The sequence below is a fragment of the Ursus maritimus genome, unplaced genomic scaffold (assembly GCF_017311325.1).
Source record: "Ursus maritimus isolate PB19 unplaced genomic scaffold, ASM1731132v1 scaffold_14, whole genome shotgun sequence".
NCBI lineage: Eukaryota > Metazoa > Chordata > Mammalia > Carnivora > Ursidae > Ursus > Ursus maritimus.
In genome coordinates, this window is record NW_024423786.1 from 13207043 (window position 1) to 13229955 (window position 22913).

Here is a 22913-nt window from a genome sequence, read left to right on the forward strand (position 1 = left end):
AGAAGCTTTGCTAGAGATAGGCAAGATTCATCCTCAACTTATGATCCCATTTTGAAGGAAAGGAACACAAAAGATGGAAAGCAAACCAAAAATTATTTGTATAATTTGAACTTATGTCTTAAAAGCTTTTTAACAGTGCCTTTTTTTTTTTTAAACACTGCAACTCATTGGACATATAAAAGTTAGCTGGATTTTTAAGAAATTGAAAACCTTTGTGGGAAAGCACAAATAAAGTCTAATTGGTGATGAATTACATTGGAAGTCAGATGATCTAAATCAAATGTTCTCTAATTCTGGTTTCAGAAGTGCAATGAGCCAGTAGAGAAGTTGGCATTTTAGATAGGATTATACCATGAACACTTTTGTTTTAGGGTGCATTTTTGCATTTAAATATAAAGATATAGAAGTGCAATTTCAGATGTCTGTTGAATGCCTGAATATTCACCAAATCAAGCAATTTGCAGTTTTTCCTCTCGGAAGTAGACTTCCTTGCTTTGCTATGATTTCCCACTGTATCTGATGAAAAAACAGATTTTCTCCTTCATTGAAGAGGTTGGCTGGGTGCATATAACAAATTGGGAAGAAAGTGGTTTGATGGAAACTGCTTGAGGTTGTAACTTTCAATTTTCCTACTTTTCATTCTCTCCCTGAGACCTTTGAGTTCATTGTACCTGTAAAAAAAAAGCCAAAAAGGTAGGCTTGTAATGAGCTTGGCTGTGTTCATTCCCTACTCTTGCCATTCAAGGTTTTATTTTTCAATACTTGAAAATTCAGCAGGTCCATAAGGGTGAATCTATTTAGGGATTATTTTATTTTATTTTTTTAATTTTTGGATAAAGATAATATGGGCAGGTTGTACAAATGTTTTTAAACAGCTCATAGTGTGTGTGTGTGTGCACATGCGTGGGCATGTGCATGCGCATTTGAAGGGGGTCCAAAACCTCCTGCAGAACGATTATTTTCTGCTTTTTGGCTGACTTTTCAGGGGATTTGATTGCCCCAGAGATGACACTTATGTAGCCTAAGGAGAAGGAAAGAACATAGTTCATTTAATTCTATCTTCATTTTTTAAAAAATTCTATCTTCATTTTGCAGAAACTGTGGTGTTTTTTTTTTTTTTTTGTAGGAGATTAGGATCTTTCTCAGAAATTGAAAAATTTTTTCAGGTACAACAGCCGAAATTACCCATTTCTCTGTTTAACTAGGTCAGTGTTGTAAGGACAAGGAAATTAGGATAGAAACTACCACTGTATATATTATATTTGTTTTGTAGGCTTAGTAGAATGCATAGTTCATAGCCAACTAAAATTCCCTTGATATTTGGCTTGCTAAATGTCAAAGATAAGTGGCATTCAATTCTGCTAGAGAACACAGCTTATTTTTCTTGCTAATTTTGCATGCCAATCCAAGACACCTCCTGAGTTAGGGGCAGGAGACCCCCTCTGTCATGTGGGCTATGTGATTCCAGGCACATCAGCAGATTCCACTCAGTAAGAAAAGTAGGAGACGGGGACAAAAGCTCATGCAAAGGTTCTCTGTGTCTCAATCCAATATCAAGCTTCTTTGAACCCTCATATCCCCTTCCCAAGTCTGTAGGTCCCAGTGGGGCAGTTGGGTATATCTGGTTTTCCTCCATACCACATGTAGGCTCTAGGAACATGTTGTTCTCACAGACCTTTTCTCTGCCTGTACCTTCTCTCCCTCTTTCTGTAACCATCTTTCTCTACTACAGCCTTCCTGTTGGTGGAATGTATTCTGAAATATTGCATCCTCCAGGAGTCCAGATGGAAGCAGGAAAAAAGTCCTTTCTACTCTCACATCCTCAAGGTGTAGTTGAGGGGAAGGATGTTTCTACTACCCATTCTTCCATTCCAGGAATGAAACCCCAGGTCTTTGATGATGTGTGGGAGGATGTGAAAGAAGCCCTCACTTAAATCGAATTTTCTTTTGTTTCTCTCACCTTCTTAATCCAGTCTAAGGATGGTTTTGAAGGCTTTCCTATATAGTGGGAAATTGCTCTTGCATTATGTCCTATATGTTTCTTACTCTGTTGCTTATAGGAAAGAGCAGATACCTTGACTTAGGCAGTCATTGGTTTTTAAAATAAAGAGAAGGTTCTGTAACTTAGAAAACCTCTTTTTCCCCTCCTTATTGTTTGGCTCTTACAGTTGAGACCATTGCATTCATGACTATTAACACTTTTTATGACTTAAAAAAGTCAAGGTTGAGCAATGACTTCCTTATTTTCTGCCCTCCAGGAATGGATGCTTTATCCTCAGTGACTTGGAGGTCATAAGGTCAACAAGACTTAGGATGGAAATGTATCAGACAATATTTGAAATGCTATTCCATCAAGTCAATACTGCTGAAATTCAAGAGCCATAATAATACCACCACCACAACTTTACATTTGTGTGTCAGTTTACATCTTACAAACCATTTTCTGATGAAAGACTTAATACCTTCCACAACTTTGCAAGGTAGCTTTTTAAAATTCCCTTTTTGTGTAAGGGGATTAAGACTCAGGGATCAAGAGGCTATTCCAAGGTCACCTGTATCATGAATTTTCAATTCCAGACTGGAACTGAGGTTTCTGATTCCAAGTACTCTTTGGACTTCATCAGCGTCTTGGTTTCTGGATCGGTAGGTCTTGTGGTGACTCGTCTGGGTCATTAAATTCAGCTTGATGCTTTTTGAGGCCTGTTGGGCCACTGCTCTTCAGTTCTTGATGGACTCTCTCCACGTTGAAACTTACTTTCTAATTTTAGTCTGATTGTTGGTTGCTCTCTCCAACTCATGTCTTGCTTAGGCTACAATAAATCTAAACCATCCCCCTGCCCCAGCTAGCATTCCAGATCTCCATCTGGGCTTCTCACCCATCTAATCCTCCTCTTCCTGTTTAATGTAGGAGATTATTATCAGATTTCCTGGATGATTGATGTAGAGCATAGTGAACATTGCCACTTTGCAAAATCCTGAATTCTAATTTTGCAACCTAATATTGAATTTAATATAGCTTTGTATAGAAATCTTTATTGGTGTTTTAGGGACTGTTGATTTTAGTCTAACATAGAGTTGAAGAGTTGAATTAATGGTTTTTGTCATTCTTGGGAATATCAAGGACAAATTAGCTTAGAGTAAACTGGGCAAATTGTGAAAATTGTAGAACACATGTTCCTAACTACTGTTTCTTTCATGCAATGAATGTTGCACAATGAATTAATTAGTTGGCCATGACTCTGGTCCCACTTCTGCTACTGACTCACTGTTTTCACCATCTGGGCAATGGGGCAGTGCAGAGTAATGCCTCTTTTGCCATGTATTTTTGTATTATTTTACTATTTGTGTAGAATCCATTTAAGTAGCAGAATGGAAGTTAATACTTAAGACGCAAAGTCAATTCATAAATATGGCTCTAAAGCAATTGCATATGATATATGCTTAAAGCTCATTAGCTGCTAGGGACTCATTAACCCTGAAAAAAATAGGTTGAACTTAACCAAAAATGAATTGTGTGTTAAAAAAATATGTAATTAAAAGAACAGTGGATCTGTGACCTACAGAATTAGTGCTGTACTTCCTCCGATTACTGTTATATTTGTCCTTATTCTTATGTCATAGAGAATCATGGAATGCCAAGATTTGGGGGACGCTTATCTAAAGCTGACAAGTTAACTACTTCTCTTGGTGGCTTGTGAAGTATCTTCAATTAAAAGGCACCAGGAAACAGAAAAACCAAAAGCTCAGATGACAGTGGCAACTAAAAAGAAGTGATGAGTGACTGTGGGAGTTTCAAATGAATTCCTGTATCAGAAGGTTGTATACCAAGACCAGCTTTTATACAAATTGTGGCCAAAGATATGGAAATGTAATTACATCAGTGGACAAAGCAACAAAGGTTGTGGGGTCTAAAGGAAGTATTATTATTATTTTTTTATTTGAGAGAGAGGGAGAGAGTGTGCACAAGTCAGCTGAGGGGAGGGGCACAGGGAGAGGGATAAATAGTCTTAAGCAGACTTCCCACTGAGTGTGGAGCCCTCTCCCCCACCCCCCTGGTCTCCACAACTTAGCTACCATCCTACAACCCTGAGATCATGACCTGAGCTGAAATCAGGAGTTGGGCGCTCAATGGATTGAGCCACCTGGGTGCCCCTGGAGGAAGTATTTTAACAGTGTTCTCTATCACAGAAAGGTGGATGTATTCAACAGAAATAATGCAAATCAGGAACTGGTTCCCACTCTGAGGCAGAGTAGAAGAGGTCCTAATAATTACCTCAGAAAGATAGAAACAATTCTGCTAAGAACAGGATCATGATTTTAGTAAATTAGTTATCAGAATTATTTAACTTTTATGGGGGTTAGGGATTTGAAATAGACTGTAATTGAGAGAGAAATACTGTCATTGGTGTAGTGAAAATAATTTAAATTTGTATGATTTTTTGGAATGTGATGCTTTCCATTTTTCTTCCTTCAATTTGTAATAATATTTTGTTTTTATGTTTAGCTTTTAATTTGAGGTACAAAATTATAATTTGTTACATGACAATACTGTGTATGTGGTAGACACTCAATAACTATATGTTAAATTGAATGAATGACTAAATCAATCAATAATTACAATGCGGATATAGGGCTTATGCTATGGTTTTGTCTTGTAGTTTTATATTTGCCATGATTTCTGGCTGATTTGTTAGGCTTATGGCAAAAATTGAGGCGATGAAACTTACAGAGCTGATTTTAGGATTTGATGTTTCAGCATGACAGTATAAAAAGAAAGGGATATATGTACTATTAAAACATATAGGTGCATAGCTACCTAAACAATATTACAGGTACCATTTCCCCTTTCTTTCTTTCTTTCTTTCTTTCTTTCTTTCTTTCCTTCCTTCCTTCCTTCCTTCCTTCCTTCCTTCCTTCCTTCCTTCCTTCCTTCCTTCTTTCTTTCTCCTTCATCTTCTATGTGTCTCTCGGAAACTTTCTGCTCCCAACAGGACCAATTTAGACAGTGCTGTCATTAACCTGACATTTTCAGCGAGTTATGCTTATCTACATTTGAAGCTCTTTGTACAAAAATGGAGCAGTTTAATTAAGTTTGTTTAGAAGCAGCAAGGATTTTGCATTGTTATAATCTAGCTACTTCTTTTGCCTGTCATTCAAATAAGAGGTATGATTTTGGTAGAAAAGATGCCTAGAACCAATTAACGACTTTGAGCATTGAAGCTACCTTGGCAAAAAAAATTGCAGACCAGTGAATCTTTTCCGTTATTCCCTAGATAACACACTGTTCAGCTAGTGACCAGGTTATTTCAAGCAAAAGGCCCTCATTTCTAAGACTATTGTTCAATCATGACAACATATGTAGAAAGGAAAGAAACATCACATAAAATCAAGGGGGCAGGAGTAACAAATGCATGTAGAAAAGTCCACTGTGGCTTTGTAACATTCATGTGGAATAGAAATCAGCAATACTGCCCTGTTGGTGAAAGGTATAGGTATTGGTAGATGGAAGGGAGAAGGTACAGAAATGAGTGTAATTATTTTGCTAGTATCCATATTCTTTCATATGTATTCTCTCATTTAATCTCCTTAACAGCTTTGAAAAGTGGGAATTAGTAGCCCTATTTATCTTGTTTATATGAAAGGAAACTGAAGCACGTAGAAATTGAAGGACCTTAATTTGAGCTGTTGTTAAGAAAGCCAGGATTTGAACTCAGAGCTGATTCCTCATCCCTTCATCTGAAGCATCTCACACAATGAATCTTCTCCACTTGATGCTCTTTGCACGTTTCCCCTGACTTTCCTTTCCTTTTCTTTTTTCTTTTTTTTTTTTTTTTTTTTAAGATTTTATTTATTTATTTGACAGAGAAAGAGACAGCCAGCGAGAGAGGGAACACAAGCAGGGGAGTGGGAGAGGAAGAAGCAGGCTCCCAGTGGAGCAGGGAGCCCGATGCGGGGCTCGATCCCAGGACCCTGGGATCATGACCTGAGCTGAAGGCAGATGCTTAACGACTGAGCCACCCAAGTGCCCTTCCCTGACTTTTCTTGAGTCTGTAGGTCAGATTTCCTTAGAAGGTTAAACTCTCCAGTCACAAGATGTGTATGCCCCTCCGTGGCTACTGGTATCCACCTTTGTCCTCCTGCCCTGAGTCAATTAAGCTTGCAGTCAGGGTCATCACCCCTCTGTTCCGCTGGTCAGTTTTTTCAGTCTGTCTTCTAGCTCCTGNNTGAAGTCTTACACTCTGCACTCTTAAGGTTTGATCTCTGGCTTCTATGATTAGCTTCTTTGAGTCTGAATTCTGGTTCTTGTTAGTCTCAGTGTCTGGGTTGCTACTTCCATGCTCCCTGTGTTCTAACTGAAGTTCTTGCTCCTTGTTCCCTGCACCCTCACTCTATGCTTATACTACCCACACTGTGCTAAAAGCCACACCCTGGGAGACTCTTTGATGCCTATCTTCTCCTTCCCACCTGCGCTGATCTCTTGTCTCTCTCATCTGGGCTGCCTACTTCACTTTCTCTTGCCAAGGCCCCCAGACATCAGACTTTTCCTGATATGATATGCAGGATGAGTGTTATTCCCATGCATATCAGTGTTGCACAAGTATAACCAGAGTTGGATGAAATCCAAAGTACATAAGCAGGTAGTACCACCAATTTGTATTCATTTCACATGGAATTCATTAAGATATTTTTCCTGGTATGTCAGTGATACAGTTTACCAATTTTATAATCTCGAAATTATAATTTATGTAGGAAAGTCAGTTAACATGAATAATCTGATTTTTATCTTCACTTTAGAAGAGGAGTTATGCTCTACTAGGTAATGAAACAAGCAAATATATATCATCGAAGAATAAACATAAGATGTTTTGTTTTATTGTGATGATTATAAGACTTATAATTTCAAGATTTTAACTATGTTATCTGTGTGACTAGCAGTACTACAAAGTTCACTTGTACTATCACGTGATTTTTGGCTGAGACATTGTGATTGTTGTGCCATTGTTAGTAGCAATGTTCTTGAAGTTCTCTTCATATCTGCCCTAGGTAAATGTGCATATACCATTTATGCTTTTTTAATCTGTGCTTGCTTTATTATTAAATATTTATGCCTGTATGAGAAAAAATTAAGTTAGTGATAGCATGTGGTACAATAATTTTTTAAATAGTTTCAATTTCCAGTTATATATGTTAGTAATGAGAAGACAGTGAATTTTTAGCACAAATGAGAGGTTGTATGTAATGTCTTAGGCTGTGATGGCTCCTTTCTCTTTATTATTTATTTATTTAAAGATTTTTATTTATTAATTTGACATAGAGAGACAGCCAGCGAAAGAGGGAACACAAGCAGGGGGAGTGGGAGAGGAAGAAGCAGGCTCCTAGCGGAGGAGCCTGATGTGGGGCTCGATCCCAGAACGCTGGGATCACGCCCTGAGCCGAAGGCAGACGCTTAACGACTGCACCACCCAGGCGCCCCTCCTTTCTCTTTAATTCAAGAAAACATTTCAGAATGGACATGAGTGAGAGTGAAGTTATTATAGGGATGTCATAAACAGGTTGATCATCTACTAACTTTAGTGTATTAGCACTTGTGCTATTATTGGAATCCAGTTACTTTTGATACCTCAATGTTGTTTGATGCATTAGTACATCTTAATACTGTGGATAAGAACTCCGTTCTAGATATTGATGTTTAAACTCACAGTGCTTGTGGGGACAGCTGGGTGGCTCAGTCAGTTGAGCGTCCACCTCTTGGTTTTGGCGTAGGTCATGATCTTGTGGTTGTGAGATTAGGCCCTGCACGGGCGTCTGTGCTCTGCTGGGGAGCTGCTGGAGATTCTCTTCCTCTGCCCCTCCCCCACTCATTATCTCTCTCTTTCTCTCTCAAATGATTAATAAAATAAAAGTCTTAAAAAAGATAAACTCACAGTGCTTGCTAGAATTCTCCAGGTTTCTCAGACTTTGGCCCTTGCCTCTTTTAATCTGTCTATTTCTTTTTGTTAACCGAAATCTGTTAGTATACCATGCTGGAAAAGGATGAGAAACATAGGCTAAAAAGTCATTACATTTTATTAATTCCTTGTAGGTAGTATTGATCAAGTTAGGAATCATCAAGAATCTCTTGTATGTGGTCATTAATATTTTCTTGTAGAAATAGGGTCAAAGAAATACAGAAGTCTTTTGAAGTTAGAACTTCGATAGAAAATTTCAACTGTAGGACCCTGAATGTAATTCTGTAAGTAAAAAACCTGTATGTAAATCTCATACACAGTGACCTGGCATCCTGATACATTATGGTCAGAGCTGTTTTTCAAAAACACAAAATGGATTTTGTCACTTCTTTGCTCAGTAGCTTTCAGTGGCTCTCATTGCTCTCAGAATAAAGGCCTTGATCCTTTACATATCTACCTGTTACATTCATCTTACAGCTCATTTATTTTCATTCTCTGTGTTCTGGACATACTGTCCTCTTTTCAGTTTCTTGAATGTCACTGTTTTGGGCCACAGGAGCTTTATTAATGCTGATTCCTCTATTTGATCCTTTGACTCTTCTCTCCCCACCAAGTCATCTCGCATCTCAGCTCAGGAAAGATGATTCTGAACTTCTCAATCCACATCAGCCCCTCTAACTAAATATGCTTTCTTTTTATTGTCATCACCGTTTTCATGATACATTCATTTATGATTCTGTGACTAATATGTGTTTTTCCATAGTGGTATGAGCTCCAAGTAGGCAAGGCTTTGTCTGATCTGTGTTCTTATTGTTTGTTCCCAGTGCCTAGCACATAATCTGCTCTCAATGAATAAATGAATGAACAGATCAAGTAAAATAATATGAGTGGCTGGTGGTACATTTTAAAACTTGTTTGATAGTCTACCTTGGAAGCACAGCTACACAAAAACTTCAGTCAAAGAATGTTCTTTCTCTACCTAAGAAGGTCATATGCCTTTTGGATCCAGATTCAGTTGCACTGCACATGGAGCAGCAGCCAGATCAGTCTGTCAGTTGCCCTTTCAACCAGGGATTTAGTTTTTTATCTTCTGAATTGCTATTGGAGGGCAAACAATTGTTGACAGGGTGAGAATTATTTTATCATAAAATACATTCTGTTTGTTTGGTACTTCTTAGCTCTCATTTATATGATCTCATTTGGTCATCTTGACAGCTCTACTATAGAGACAGAGCTGGTATCATTAACAAATGAGATAACTGTCCCCTATTGTTTATGTGACTTACCCAAATCATGCCCCAAATAAGCAGTTGAGCTGGGACTTAAACTTGGGCCTTAGACTTCAATCTATGACTAGCCTACCAGTGCCAAGCTTTTTCCTCTTAAAATGGACATATTATTTGGAAAGAAGGGATCAGTGAATTTCATTTGGTAGTGCCTTGCCCCACCATAAACGTAAAGGACAGATATCAGCATAGGCTGGATGTAGTTTATATCACAGTTTTCAGAAATTGAAGATTTTTTTGTTCTCTGTTGAGATACCATGTTATACAACTTGAAGAACCCTTTCTGGTTCCTGACTATAATTTTGTCATTTATCCTTCCTGACCCCCAATTCCCCCTTCTAATTATTGAAATTCTCTCCCTAATAAACCAAACTCTACTAATTACTTTCTACTAATTTTTGCTTTGGAGTTTTATGTGTGTTTTGGATGCTTTAATCTGTTACATGATAACAATAGGAAAGGACATTATATCTTTATTTTGGTCCAGTGTTCTGAAAAATACATCATTGGTCACTGTAAATCTTATTTTGAGGGCTTTCATGAACATCTTAATTCTTTTGTGATTATAAAACTAGTAAATGTCATATAAAAATGTATAAAGAATAAATATAAATAATCCATATTCCATATTCTAATGATAACATTTGGCATAATTCCTCTCAGGAAAGTAAAAATTATTTAAAAATACAATTTTTAATAGCTTTATAACATTCTATTATTTGAGTATAATTATCTAACCATCCTTGCAATTTTTTAATACTTACATTGTTTCTACTATCTCACTGTCATAAATAATGTTGAGTGAACATCTCTCTCCAAACCTATGATTATCTCCTTAGGATAATTGCTTAGATGTTGAATCATCAGGTTCATGGGTAATAATGAAAAAAACCCATCATTTTTCTAAAAGTAAAATATAAAATTTGGAACAATAATAAAATAGTCCTAAAGGATTCAAAATAAAAATTAAAATCATTTTTTACCTTAATAAAAATGAACTCAAAATGGGCCATAGACCTACATATAAACGCAAAACTATAAAACTTCTGGGAGATGACATAAGAGAAAAACTAGATGACCTCAGGTTTGGCAATGACTTTTTAAGTGCAGCACCAAAGGTACAATCCATTAAAGAGGTAACTGATAATTTGGGCCACGTTAAAATTAAAAACTTTTTTCTTTTCAAAGATATTGTCAAGAGAACAAGAAGACAAGCCACACACTAGGAGGAAGTATTTTCAAAGGACATCTGTGATAAAGGAGTGTTAAATTCAAAATATTCAAAGAACTTTTAAAACTCAGCAATAAAAGAATGAAGATCTGGCTGAAAAATGGGTAAAAGATCTGAACAGACACCTCACCAAAGAGGATATGTAGTTGGCAGATAAGCAGATGAAAAGATGCATGACATAATATGTCATTAGGGAATTGTAAATTAAAACCGTGAGATATCACTATTAGGATGGCAAAAATCCAGAACACTGACAATACCAAATCCTGGTGAGGATGTGGAGCAGCAGGGTCTCTCATTCTTTGCTGTTGGGAATACAAAATGGTACAGCCACTTTGGGAGACAATTTGTCATTCTTACAAAACTAGACATACTCTTACTATCTGATCTAGCAGTTGTGTTCCTTGATATTTACCCAAAGGAGTTGAAAACTTATGTACACAAAACTGCACATAGGTATTTATCGTAGCTTTATTTATAATAGCTAAAACTTGGAAGCAAACAGTAGGTGAATTCACTTTCAGTAGGTGGACTGATAATCAAATTGTGGTATAACCAGACAATGGAATGTTATTCAACACGAAAAGTAAATGAGCTATCAAGCTATGAAAAGAAACACAGGAACCTTGAATACTTAACTGAGTGAAAGAAGCCAGTTTGAAAAGATTACATACTGGATGATTCCAACAACATGACATTCTAGAAAAGGGAGAACTGTGGAGATAGTAGAAAGATCAGTGGTTGCCAGAGATAGAAATGGAGGACAGATGAATAGGCAGAGCATAGAAAATTTTTAGGGCAGTGAAGAAACTATTCTGTATGATATTATAATGGTAGATATGTGTCATTATACATTTGTCCAAACCCATAGAATGTAAAATACCAAGAGTGAGCTGTAATATAAACCATGGACTTCAGGTGATAATGCTATGTCAGTGTTGGCTCATCTGTTGTTACAGATGTATCACTCTGGTGCGGGATGCTGTATGTGCATGAAGTGGAAACAGGTTGTATATGGAACTGCTCATACTTTCTACTCAGCTTTGCTGTGAACCTGAAACTACTCTAGAAGATAGAATCTACATAATAAACAAAAGCTCTTCCACCCCCTGTCTCCTCTTTCTACAGGCCCATTCATTAGAAAAAATTCATCTTTGGCCATTTCTCATTTCTTGTTTTAGTTATTCTGGTAGTTGTAAGATGCTTAGAGCTTCATCCCTAACACTTGATTTCTCAGCTTCAGGAAGTTTCTGTTGATGCTGTGCTAAGAAAGATGAGGAATTCAGCTCATGTTTATTATCCACCCCCTCCCCCACTAATTTTGTTGGCCATGTGGTTTTACTAGTAGTTTCCTTTGTAGCTTTTAAACTATATTTTGGTATCTTAACTTTAATGTATTATACACCTTGAGATAGTGGTGTGTTTGGCTTCCTTTTCAGTACTTCACCACTGTCATGGAAGCCACCTCAAAGATTAATAGGTATGGTGGTAGTGGGCGAGGGATGCAGTAATTCAGGGCAGCATTGGATTAAAGAAGGGAGGGAGATTACACTCTTAATCTCTAGCAATATCAATTGGAAAAGATCTGAAATGCTCACACATTAAAAAAAATCAGGGGTCTCACTGCGGTTGGCACATGCTTGGTGTCTTCCCACCACTCATTTTTCATGCCCACTGTTGCCACCTCCCCGTCACACTGGGAGAGGAGATTTCTGTGCTTATCATTGACGATGGCTGTGGTATGTGCAAGGCAGGCTTTGGTGGGAATGATGCCCCCCTTTCCTGGCCAAGTTCCCATCCATTGTCGGACACCCCCTGGACCCTAGGGCATCATGGAGGGCATGGGCCAAAAGACTCCTATGTGGGCAGCAAGGCCCAGAGCAAGCAGGGCATCCTGATCCTCAAGTGCCCTATCACGCCCAGCATCATCAACAACAAGGATGACATGGAGAAGATCTGGTACCACACCTTCTACAATGAACTGCACATGGTGCCCAAGGAGTGCTCTACGCTGCTGACCGAGGCCCCCTGAACCCTAAGGCCAACCAGGAGACTATGACTCATCATGTTCAAGACCTTCAATATTCCCGCCATGTATCTGGCCATCCAGGTTGTGCTGTCCCTGTACACCTCTGGCCGCACCACTGGTATTGTCATGGACTCCGGGGACAGGGTCACCCACACTGTACGCATCTCTCTGTGGTACTCCCTGCCCTACGCCGTCCCGTGTCTGGACCTGGCTGGCCAGGACATGATGGACTACCTCTTGAAGATACTCACAGAGAGTGATTATAGCTTCACCCCACAATCATGTGTGACATCACCAAGAAGCTCAGCTAGGTCACCTGGCGCTTTGAGCAGGAGATGGCCCCTGTAGTGTCCTCCTCTTCCCTGGAGAAGAGCTATGAGCTGCCTGATAGTCAGGTGATCACCATGGGCAAGGAGTGGTACCCCTGCCCCGTGGTGTTCTTCCAGCTCTCTTTTCTGGGTATGGAGTACTGTGATATCCAGGAGACCATCTTGAACTCCATCATGAATTATGACATTGACATCTGAAAGGACCTCTATTCTAACACAGTGCCATCTGGTGGGACCACCATGTATGCAGACATCTTGGATAGAATGCAGAAAGGGATTACAATGCTGGAGCTCAGCATGAAGAAGATCAAGGTCTTTTCTCCTGAGGGGCTTCATCCTGGCCTTACTGTCCACCTTTCAGCAGGTGTGGATCAGCAAACAGGAGTATGATGAGTTGGGCCCCTCTATTGCCCACCTCAGATGTTTCTAAATGCCCTGCAAGCAGATATGTAGCATTTGCTGCATGAGTTAATTCCTAAGTATAAATTTGCCCTGGCGAATGTGTATACCTCATGCTAGCCTCATAAACTAGAATAAGCCTTTGAACAGAAATTTGTCCTTGAAGCTTGTATCTGATGTCAGCACTGGATGGTAGAATTGTTGATTTTGACCTTATATTCAAATTAACTTTTCCCTTGGTATGTGTTTAATATCCTGTACATACCTTTGATTTAAACCCCTTGTACATGAGGCTCAGTCACTTCATGGTTAGGGTGAAAACGTGTTAATGCAAGAGAAATCCATTGGTTTGATGAGCATCCTCTATAAGGCTCTTGATCTGTGTAGGGTATTAATATATGAGAGCTGCCTATTCCAGGATTTCTCTAGAGGCTGGCAAGATTTTTGAATCAATTGACATTTTTATGTCTTGTTTGTCTGGCAGGGTTAGGAAGGCCTGAGCCTTACCTCCCATTTTCCTTTCTTATCCAGTGTTTTCCTACCAGAACACTGTGGGTTGTTACTGCCTTGAATTGGAAAACAGTTTGCATTTACACCTGTAAATTTACTCATTCTTTTAATTTATGTAAAGTTTTTGTACACAATTCTTTAAGAGATGACAACAAATTTTAGTTTTCTACTGTCATGTGAAAACAAACATTAGGCTCCTAGCAACATGTCATTGTGTGAGGAAAATAAAGTGCTATAGTAAACTGGAAAAAAAATCAGCAAGTAGTCTCTGTGGCTTTTTGTTCCAACCTTCCACTTTCATAAGAAACATAAGGACATGTATCCAACAGAATATTATAAAGCATTTTTCCTAATTATAGTTTTAGGACTTGAATATTTTCTAGAGTTGTATAATAGTTAATTTAACCATTTACTGATTAATTATCCCTGAGAGCTTTTTTGGGGACCCTATTTTCCTCCTTCTTAGTATATTTTTCCTCATTGATCTTACCTGCAGTATGCTGATGACTCCCAGATCTGCATCTCTAGTCTATCTTTAGTCTATTATTACTCTCCTTGAACAGGTGACTCAGACTTATGAAATTCACAAGTGCACTTGTCCTTTCTCTCCGGAACTTCTTAATCTTCCACATTACAATGAATGGTACCACTTTCAAACAGTTGCTCAAGGAAAAAAAAATTGGTGTCGTCCTTGACTCCTCCATCTCCTTTGTCTTCCCACATCTGTTTGGTCAAGTCCTGTTGATTCTCTCTGCTACTTTTTTTTTTTTTTTTCTGTTCCATTTACTTTTCTGTATCTTTATCACTATTGTCCTGGTCCAGGTTACTGTGTTTTTCAAGTGGTTTACTGTAGCAGCTTTCTCTCTGATTTCTCTGCCTCCAGTGTTATTCTCTTCAAATTTATTCATTGTGCTCAACCAGAATGGTCCTTCTAAAATACAAACTCAATCAGTGTTACTCTCTTGCTTAAATCTCTAATATAAAAATGTGTGTATTAGTTATGGCTCTCCAAAGAAGCAGAACCAATGAAATATAGGCAGAGAGATACATAGGAGGAGTTTTATTATAGGAATTGGCTGATGTGGTTTTGAAGGCCCAGAAGTCCCATGATCTGCTGTCTGTAAGCTGGAGAACCAGGAAATGGTGGAATTCAGGCTATGTGTAAAGGCATGAGAATCAGAGGACTGGTAGTGTAAGTCTCTGAATCCAAAAGCCCAAGAACCAGGAGCACTGATGAATCAGTGCAGGAGAAGATCAATGTCTCAGCTCAAGGAGAAAGAATGAATTTGTCCTTTTCCATGTTTTTGTTCTATCCAAGCCCTCAACAATTTGAATTATGCCCACCTGCACTGATAATCAGGGCCATCTGCCTTCCTCAGTCTAATGATTCAAATGCTGATTTCTTTCATAAACACCCTCAGAGACACACCCAGAAATAATGTTTTCAAAAGCCAACTGGACATTCCTTAGCCCAGTCAAGTTGACTTGTGAAATTAATCATCACAATATGGAGATATCTAATATTTTTATCATCTATATCTATATACCATCTGTCTGCCCATCTATCTATACATACACATACACACAAACATGCCCTTGATGACGTGTGCCTACAGATCTCATCAGTCTCCTCTTGCTAGAAGAATTTATTTCTTTTTAAAATTTTATTTATTTTTTAAAAGATTTTATTTATTTGGGAGAGAGAGAGCATGAGCAGTGGGGAGGGGCAAAGGGAGAGGGAGAAGCAGACTCCCCGCTGAGCAGGGAGCCTGACAGCGGGGCTCAGTCCCAGGTCCCTGAGATCATGACCTTAGCCAAAGGTAGACAATTAACCAACTAAGCCAGCCATGTGCCCCAGAATTTTTTTCTTTTCTTTGATTATGCCATGCTCTCTTATGCTTCTGGAATATCACATAGTTTGTTTCTTTTGCCTGGACTACTCCTCCTACTCCTCTTTAGTTGGTAACTCATTCTCACCTTTTGTGTCTTGGTTTGGCTTACATATCTTTTTCTCCTTGAATCCTTCTTTATCGCTGACGTCTGGGATAGGTGTCATTCATAGGCCCTCCTGGGGAAATGTTTTTGCTTCCTCCATCAGGGTATATTATCATGATGTATAGAAATTCTTGTTTGCATATTTGATCCCAGCAGGCTGAGTTCTGTACATATATAAATATACACAAGCATTTATATGCATGTTTATTGAATGAATATGTGGGTGAACATGAGAAATGGAAAGATTCTATTCAGCATCTACATAGACTTTGGTGTTAAAAAGAAGTCTGTAAAAGGAAAAAAAATAAAAGCAAGAACATGAAAGAAAACATTTAATACCAGGAGGTAAAATTTCCAATCATTTCTTCTACTTGAAGTGAGAAAGACATGGAATAATTCATATTCCCTTTGATCTTTGATAAGTTGGTTCTTTTCCATGAATGTTAATTCATAAAATAGAAATACTTAATCATAAAAATTATTCATTTTTGGTCTGACTCATGATTTTTTTTTTTTTTTGCATTCATTCAATAACTATTTATTGGTACCTACCTTATTCCAGGAGCCATTCTAGCAATTGGGCTGTTTTCTGGAAGAAGTAAAGAGATCCATAAAATGTTGAGAAAAATGAGTAGTGTAAACAGGATTGAAATATTTTCTCTTGAGAAAAATGAGTAGTGGAAATAGGATTGAAATACTTTCTTTTCCTTTTTTTAATTTGAAATAAAATGAACAGATAACATTATATTAGTTTCAGGTATACAAGATAATGATTGACTATTTGTACATGTTGTGAAGTGGTCATGTGAACAAGTCTAGTTACTATTTGTCCTCAGAAAGTTACAAAAATTGTTTTTCTGGTGATGAGAACTTTCAAGATCTACTTTCTTATTAACTTTCAAATATGCAATGCAATATTATTAACTGTAACCCTTATAACTTACATTACATTCCCATGACTTTCTTATTTTATAACTGGAATTTTGTACCTCTTGGTCTCCTTTACCCATTGCCCCAACTCCCCTCCCCTTTGGCAACCACCTATCTGTTCTGTCTATGAGTTTTGTTTTGTTTGTTGATTTGCTTTGTTTTTAGATTCTACATGTAAGTGAAATCATACAATATTTGTTTATCTCTGCCTGATTAATGTAGCATAATACCCTCAAAATCTATCCATGTTGTCACAAATGGCAAAATTTCATTGTTTTTTAATGACTGAGTAGTATTCCATTGTGTATATGTATGCGTGTGTCTATGTGTGTGTGTATATACATATTTGTGTATGTAAGTATATATATATATATATATGTTTCCATATCTTGGCTATTATGAGTAATGCTGCAATGAATATAAGGATACATGTATCCTTTTTTTTTTTTAAAGATTTTATTTATTTATTTATTTGACAGAGAGAGAGACAGCCAGCGAGAGAGGGAACACAAGCAGGGGGAGTGGGAGAGGAAGAAGCAGGCTCATAGCGGAGGAGCCTGATGTGGGGCTCGATCCCATAACACCGGGATCACGCCCTGAGCCGAAGGCAGACGCTTAACCGCTGTGCCACCCAGGCACCCCAGGATACATGTATCTTTTTAAATTAGTATTTTCATTTTTTTAGGATAAACACCCAGAAGTATAATTGCTGAATCATATAATACTGGTATTTTTAATTTTTTGAGGACACTCCATACTGTTTCCACAGTGGCTGCACCAATTTACATTCCCACCAAAAGTGCACGAGGGTTCCCTTTTCTCCACATCCTTGCCAACACTTGTTATTTCCTGTCTTTTTAATAATATTATATATTATATATAATATAATAATAATATTCTGACAGTTGTGAGTTTTCTTTTTTTTTTTTTAAGATTTTATTTATTTATTTGACAGAGATAGAGACAGCCAGCGAGAGAGGGAACACAAGCAGGGGGAGTGGGAAAGGAAGAAGCAGGCTCATAGTGGAGGAGCCGGATGTGGGGCTCGATCCCATAACGCCGGGATCACGCCCTGAGCCGAAGGCAGACGCTTAACCGATGTGCCACCCAGGCGCCCCAGTTGTGAGTTTTCTTATTGTGATTTCGGTTATGATTTTTCATTTCCCTATTTAGTGATGTTGAGCATCTTTTCGTATGTCTGTTGGCTGTCTGTATGTCTTCTTTGGAAAATGTCTATTTAGATCTTCTGGGCATTTAAAAATCAGATTATTTGTTTTTTTGATATTAAGTTGTGTATGTTCTTTATTTAGTTAGATATTAACCTCTTATTGGAAATGTGATTTGCAAATATCTTCTCCCATTTATTAGGATGCCTTTTTATTTTGTTGATGGTTTCCCTCATTATATGGAAACATTTTAGTTTGATGTAGTCCCATTTGTGTATTGTTGCTTTTGTTGCCATTTCCTTTGGAGTCAGATCCAAAAAAATACCACCAAGAGCAATGTCAAGGAGTTATTTTTAGGAGTTTTATGATTTCGGGTCTTACATTCAGGTCTTTAATCTATTTTGAGTCAATTTTTGTGTATGCTGGAAGGTAGTATTCCAGTTTCATCCTTTTGCATGTGGCTGTCCAGCTTTCCCATCACCTTCTATTGAAAAGATTGTCCTTTCTTCATTGTGTATTCTTGCCTCCTTTGTAAGAAATTAGTTGGCCATGTGTTCATGGATTTATTTCTGGGCTCTTTATTCTGTTCTGTTGATCTCTTTTAGTTTTTATGCCAATATCACCCTGTTTTTATTACTATGGCTTTGTAATATAATTTGAATCTGGGAGCATGTTGCTTACAGCTTTGTTCTTCTTTCTCAAGATTGCTTTGGCTATTCAGTCTGTTGTGGTTCTATATGAATTTTAGAATTGTAAGTTATATTTGTGTGAAAAATGCCATTGGAATTTTGATAGAGATTACGTTTAATCTGTACATTACTTTGGATAATATGGACATTTTAACAATATTGATTTTTACCTTTTCATTTATTTGTTTCTCCTTCAATTTCTTTCATCAGTGTCTTACAGTTTTCAGTGTAGATGTCTTTCACCTCCTTGGTTAAATTTTATTCCTAGGTATTTTAGTCTTTTGGATGCAATTGTAAATGGGATTGTTTTCTTAATTTCTCTTTCTGAGAGTTTGTATATAAAAACACAACAGATTTTTGTATATTGATTTATACTCTGCAACTTTACCAAATTTGTTTATTAGTTCTAACAGGTTTTTTGTTTTGTTTTGTTTTGTTTTTGGAGTCCTCAGGGAGTCCTCAGGGCTATCTATATACAAAATCATAAATACAAATAGTGGTGGTTTCACTTCTTCCTTTCCAATTTGGATGTCTTTTATTTTTTTCCCTTGAAATCTGGATAGGATTTTCTATAGTGTGTTGAATTAAAGTGGTGAGAGTGTGCATCCTTATCTTGTTTCTGGTCTTAAAGGAAAAGCCTTCAGCTTTTTACCATTGAGTATGATGTTAGCTGTAGGCTTGTCATATATAGCCTTTATTATGTTGAAGTATGTTCTGTCTATACATATCTTGTTGAGAGTTTTTATCGCAAATGTATATTGAACTTTGTCAGTTGGTTTTCTGCATCTGTTGAGGTGACCATATGCTTTTTGTCCTTCATTTCGCTTGTGTGGTGTATCACATTAACAGATTTGCAGATATTGAAACATCTTACATCCCTGGAATAAATCCCACTTAATCATGATGTATGATACTTTTAATGCATTATTGAATTCAGTTTGCTAGTAATTTGTTGAGGACTTTTGCGTCTGTGTTCATCAGGGATATTGGCCTGTAATTTTCTTTTTTTGTTGTTGTGTCCTTTTCTGGTTTTGGTATTAGGTAATGCTGGCACATAAAGTGAATTCAGAAGCATTCCCTCCTCTTCTATTTTTAAAAGGACATTGAGAAGGATAGATATTAAATATTCCTTGAATATTTGGTAGAATTCACCATTGAAGCCATATGGTTCTGGACTTTTGTTTGTTAGTAGGTTTTTGATTAATGATACAATTGCCTTACTAGTAATTGGTCTGATCAGATTTTCTGTTTCTTCCTAATTCATTCTTGGAGGATATTATGTTTCTTTTTTTTTTTTTTTAATAATGATTTTTTATTATATTATGTTAGTCACCATACAGTACATCCCCGGTTTTCAATGTAAGGCTCAATGATTCATTAGTTGTGTATAACACCCAGTGCACCATGCAATATGTGCCCTCCTTACTACCCATCACCGGTCTATCCCATTCCCCCACCCCCCTCCCCTCTGTAGCCCTCAGTTTGTTTCTCATAGTCCATAGTCTCTCATGTTTCAATCCCCCTTCTGATTACCCCCCCTTTCTTTATCCCTTTCTTCCCCTACTGATCATTCTAGTTCTTATGTTCCATAGATGAGAGAAATCATATGATAGTTGTCTTTCTCTGCTTGACTTATTTCACTAAGCATTATCTCCTCCAGTGCCGTCCATGTTGTAGCAAATGTTGAGAACTCATTCTTTCTGATTGCTGAGTAATATTCCATTGTATATATGGACCACAACTTCTTAATCCAGTCATCTGTTGCAGGGTCTCTGCTCCTTCCACGATTTAGCTATTGTGGACATTGCTGCTATGAACATTGGGGTATATCCCTTCTCTTCACTACGTCGTCTTTGGGGTAAACACCCAGTAGTGCAATGGCTGGATCATAGGGTAGCTCAATTTTTAACTTTTAAGGACCTCCACACGGTTTTCCAGAGTGGCTGTACCAACTCGATTCCCACCAACAATGTAGGAGGGATCCCTTTCTCCACATCCTCTCCAACATGTTGTTCTTGCCTTGTCTATTTTTGCCATTCTAACTGGCGTAAGGTGGTATCTCAGTGTGGTTTTGATTTGAATTTCCTTGATGGCTAATGATTTTGAACGTTTTTTCATGTGTCTGTTAGCCATTTGTATGTCTTCATTGGTAAAGTGTCTGTTCATATCTTCTGCCCATTTTTTGATTTGTTTATTTGTTTCTCGTGTTTGAGTTTGAGAAGTTCTTTGTAGATCTTGGATACCAGTCCTTTATCTGTAGTGTCATTTGCAAATATCTTCTCCCATTCCGTGGGCTGCCTCTTAGTTTTTCTGACTGTTTCCTTGGCTGTGCAGAAACTTTTAATCTTGATGAAGTCCCATAAATTCATTTTGTCTTTTGTTTCTCTTGCCTTTGGGGATGTATCATGAAAAAGGTTGCTTTGGCCGATGTCGTAGAGGTTGCTGCCTATGTTCTCCTCTAGAATTTTGATGGATTCCTGTCTCACATCGAGGTCTTTCATCCATTTGGAGTTTATTTTTGTGTATGGTGTGAGATAGTGGTCAAGTTTCATTCTTTTGCATGTAGCTGTCCAATTTTCCCAGCACCATTTATTGAAGAGACTGTCTTTTTCCCACGGATGTTTTTCCTGCTTTATCAAATATTAGTTGCCCAAAGAGCTGAGGGTCCATTTCTGGGTCTCTATTCTGTTCCATTGGTCTATGTGTCTGTTTTTGTGCCAGTACCATGCTGTCTTTGTGATCACAGCTTTGTAGTACAGCTCAACCGCATTGTGATGCCCCCAGCTTTGTTTTTCCTTTTCAACAGTTCCTTGAGATTCGGGTCTTTTCTGGTTCCATACAAATTTAAGGACTATTTGTTCCAGTTCTTTGAAAACGTTCTCGTATTTTGATCGGGATAGCATTGAAAGTGTAGATTGCTCTGAGTATGGACATTTTAACTATGTTAATTCTTCCGATCCATGAGCATGGAATATCTTTCCATCTTTTATGTCTTCCTCAATGTCTTTAAGAGTGATTTATAGTTTCTAGAATAAAGGTCCTTTACGCTCTGGTTAAGTTAATTCCAAGGTAACGTATGGTTTTTGGTGCTATTGTAAATGGGATGGATTCCCTGATTTCTCTTTCTTCATTCTCGATTCGTGTACAGAAATGCAACTGATTTCTGAGCATTGATTTTGTATCCCGCCACGACTGAATTGCTCTATAACTTCTAATAGTTTGGGAGTGGCTTTTGGGTTTTCCATATAGAGTATCAGTCGTCTGCGAGAGAGACATTTTGACTTCTTCTTTGCCGATTTGAATACCTTTGATCCCTTTTTGTTGTCTGATTGCTGTGCAAGGACTTCTAGTACTATGTTGAATAATAGTGGCGAGAGTGGCATCCTTGTCGTGTTCCTGATCTTAAGGAAAGGCTTCCAGCTTTTCCCCATTGAGAATAATATTTGCAGTAGGCTTTTCATAGATGGCTTTTATGAGATTGAGAAATGTACCTTCTATTCCTACACTCTGAAGGGTTTTAATCAGGAAAGGATGCTGTATTTTGTCAAATGCTTTTTCGCATGCGATTGAGAGAGGATCATATTTCTTGAGTCTTTCTTGTTGATATGATGTATCACGCTGATTGATTTTGAATAGTGGACCACGCTTGCATCCCAGGTATGAATCCCACTTGATCGTGGTGGATAATCCTTTTAATGAACTGTTGGATTCTATTAGCAAGTATCTTGTTGAGGATTTTGGCATCCATATTCATTAGGGAAATCGGCTGTAATTCTCCTTTTGAGGGGTCTTTGCCTGGTTTGGGGATCAAGGTAATATTGGCCTCATAGAATGAGTTTGGTAGCTTTCCTTCTGTTTCTATTTCTTTGAAATAGCTTTAGGAGAATAGGTATTATTCTTCTTTGAATGTTTGGTAGAATTCCCCAGGAAAACCGTCCGGGGCTGGAGTTTTGTTATTTGGAAGGTTGTTTATCACTGACTCATTTCTTCATAATTAATTGGCCTGTTTAAGAAATCAATTTCTTCCTGTTTCAATCTTGGTAGTTTATAGGTTTCCAGGAAGGATTCCATCTCTTCCAGATTGCTTAGTTTATTGGCATATAGCTGTTGATAAAAATTTCTAATAATCCTTCCAATTTCAATGGTGTCTGCCGTGACCTCTCCTTTTTCATTCATAATTTTAATAATCTGGTCCTTTCTCTTTCTTTTGGATAAGTCTTGCCAGTGCTCTGTCAATTTTATTGATTCTTTCCAAGAACCAGCTTCTAGTCCTGTTGATCTGCTCTACTGTATTTCTGGTTTCTGCTTGATTGATTTCAGCTTTAATTTTGGTCAACTGCTTCCTTGTGCGTGGATTAGGCCTGTCCTCTGTTGCTGTTCCAGCTTCTTGAGGTGAGAAT

General features: G+C 37.8%; 1 long non-coding RNA gene and 1 pseudogene across 1 annotated transcript in view; both read left to right on the forward strand.

Moving 5' to 3' along the window:
* The window catches only part of LOC103669603, a 217132-nt gene that overhangs the window by 37568 nt on the left and 156651 nt on the right, over positions 1-22913 (forward strand). The window lies entirely within an intron of this gene.
* Positions 11572-13970, forward strand: LOC103669602 (annotated as a pseudogene).